The sequence below is a fragment of the Coregonus clupeaformis genome, chromosome 25 (genome assembly GCF_020615455.1).
Source record: "Coregonus clupeaformis isolate EN_2021a chromosome 25, ASM2061545v1, whole genome shotgun sequence".
NCBI classification, from domain to species: domain Eukaryota; kingdom Metazoa; phylum Chordata; class Actinopteri; order Salmoniformes; family Salmonidae; genus Coregonus; species Coregonus clupeaformis.
In genome coordinates, this window is record NC_059216.1 from 37289856 (window position 1) to 37292514 (window position 2659).

The window sequence follows — 2659 nt, forward strand, 5'->3', positions numbered from 1 at the left end:
AAGTCGGTGCACGAGCGAGGAGTGGGCTGCTGCAGGCAGTGGAAGGGCGAGGGGGAGGGGGGCACTATTAGGCATCATTGCCCTTTCACTACCACGCCTCCCTTCCTACATGCAACACAACAATGCTGTGTTGATTCAAAACTAAAGGGAAAATTAATAAAGTATTAAACTGTTGCTGTTTGAGTAGCCTACAAAAAAAAATCACATTTGATTGTGTTCAGTTCCTTTAAAAATGTCTGTTCATATCTCCCTCTATCTAGCCCCCTCAAACTCACTGAAGCCAGTTCCACTGCTTTTTTTCATTGTTCCCCTCTAGTCAGTGACTTATTTAGACCTGGGACACCAGGTATTTGCAATTAATTATCAGGTAGAAGAGAAAAGCAGGCTCCGGATCTCATAGGGTCAGAGTTGAATACACCTGGTCTAGCCTGTTCATTGTCCCATTATCTTCAAAGGGGAGAGAATATGGATGTTGTAGTCTTTAACTAGGCTATATTGTAGGCCATGTGTTTTCAATTATTATCAGACAAAGTTTAGTTTCATTCTTTTATGATCACTCCTTTATTTTGTAAAGGATAAGAGCAAAACAGAGTAGAATAGAAAAACATGATTAGGCAACACATGTCCTGGACTGGTAGGCCAACACTGACGTCACACAACAGCTAATTCTGAACTAAATTGGGTAAAACGTCATTAGGGGACATGCTGTTTAGAACAGTTTGATAGCGGCCTTAGGTATCCACTATCCACACAGTAGTCTTTCTGGTTTGGACAGCTTCATGCCTTAAAGAGCTATGGTGTGTGTTATAGCCTATGTCTGAGTCCAAGGAGATGTAGCTTGCTGTGAAAACATGACCCTAAGAGGTCTCCTTAGAGAGAGAGAAAGAGAGACAGACAGACAGACATACATACATACAGACAGTGACACAGAGAGAGAAGGAGAGAGAGAGAACAGAGAAAGACTGGGAGAGAGAGACTCAGGGAGAGGAGAAATAGAGAGGGGGGAGACTGAGATAAAAGAATTTTTACAGAGCAGAGAGTCTATTCCAGGAAGACGGGGCTTCCTCTGATGGTGTACTAAATCTCTACTGTGTTTGATGAGGTGGTTTTCAATGTAAATGTAGGCATGGAGGAATTCCTGTGGTGTACATCTGATCTATGCCAAATGGCAGGGTTCCCAAATAGGCGGCTTGCAGGCCAAATTCGGCCCGTGTGTGATTTTATTTGGCCCCCAAAGTTATCTGAGAAGAAAAAAAACATGAGCTCAAAGTGATTTTAATTTAGGAAATCTGTTCCCAAGTATCCCCACACATAAGAAGAGAGGCATATGTGATCGTATCCCAATGTAATCAAGGTTTGAAATGATTATCTTTTTCTAAAATACTATATCTGTTTGGGATTCTTGCGGTAAATGTGCAGTGTACAAATTATTTATAACTCTGTTCCGGCCCACCGACCATCCGCTCAAGAAAAATAGGCCCACGGCCGAATGTAACTGAGCACCCCTTCCATATGGAAAGCTCAACTACTAGGTCAAGCGTCTGCAGTCATATGACCATGGTAAGCCAATCACAGGTCTCTATATATTTTACCACCAGTGCACTCGAAGTGAAGTAATTCTATGCAACAGTAGAGAGGGATAGTATTGTGTAATTGCACATTCAAGTTTAAGTAACAGTGTGTGTGTGTGTGTGTGTGTGTGTGTGTGTGTGTGTGTGTGTGTGTGTGTGTGTGTGTGTGTCTGTGTGTGTGTGTGTGTGTGTGTGTGTGTACACGCTTGTGTATGCACGTACGTGTCTGTGTATATGCCACTGTAGGGTGGCACTTCTATACTTTTACCGACATTGTTGTTGCCGGTGTGTTGTAACTACAACTAGACAGCATCTTCCTGTGACTACACTATCCTAGCCTGCGTTCATCAACAGAGAACTAACCCAAGCCAATATGCTCTCAATTTGAACAAGAAGAAAGTCTCCAACAAAATGTTTCCATGTTTTAAAGTACAATCTGTGAGTGTGCATGTGTGTGTATGCACTCGTGCATACGTGCGTGTGTTTGTGGGGAACTGGGAACTGTGAATATGAGTTCCTGCATGATGCAGTTTGTTTTCTTGGCTGCTTTCTGGCTGCTGTGCAGATGTCTTTGATTGGCTGGCTCCTCCTCCAGATGTTTGTGATGTCAGAGTGCTGGACAGTCCAGGTGTTTTCCCTGATGTTTGATTGGCCAGAAAGATACTGGGCACGTTTCAGGTTGACTACATTACAGTCGTGTTGTGGACACAACCACAGTGTCAGTGAGGAAGGCTTTGAGATAATGGATAATGGGATTATTGTCACTGCACCATGCATTATTCCATCCCTGTACTGGTATGTATGAGACAACAGGGGGCACTATTGTTCCATTTCCCATTACTTCCGTGATGCACTAAGCTGCGGTTTCCTATCTTCACCAGCAGAGGTCGCTACAAACATATTTCCCCCCATTGTCCTCACATGCTCCCTTGACAGCAGTGCTGAATGGACAGCAGACTGTTCAGGCTGTGCAGCGATCCCTGAGGATCCAGATATGACACTTCATTAATTGATTTATTATGTATTTTGAGGCTGTTTGAGTCACACAGTCAGTGTTGTTCCGACTGAGGCCCAGACCAGCCAACAGA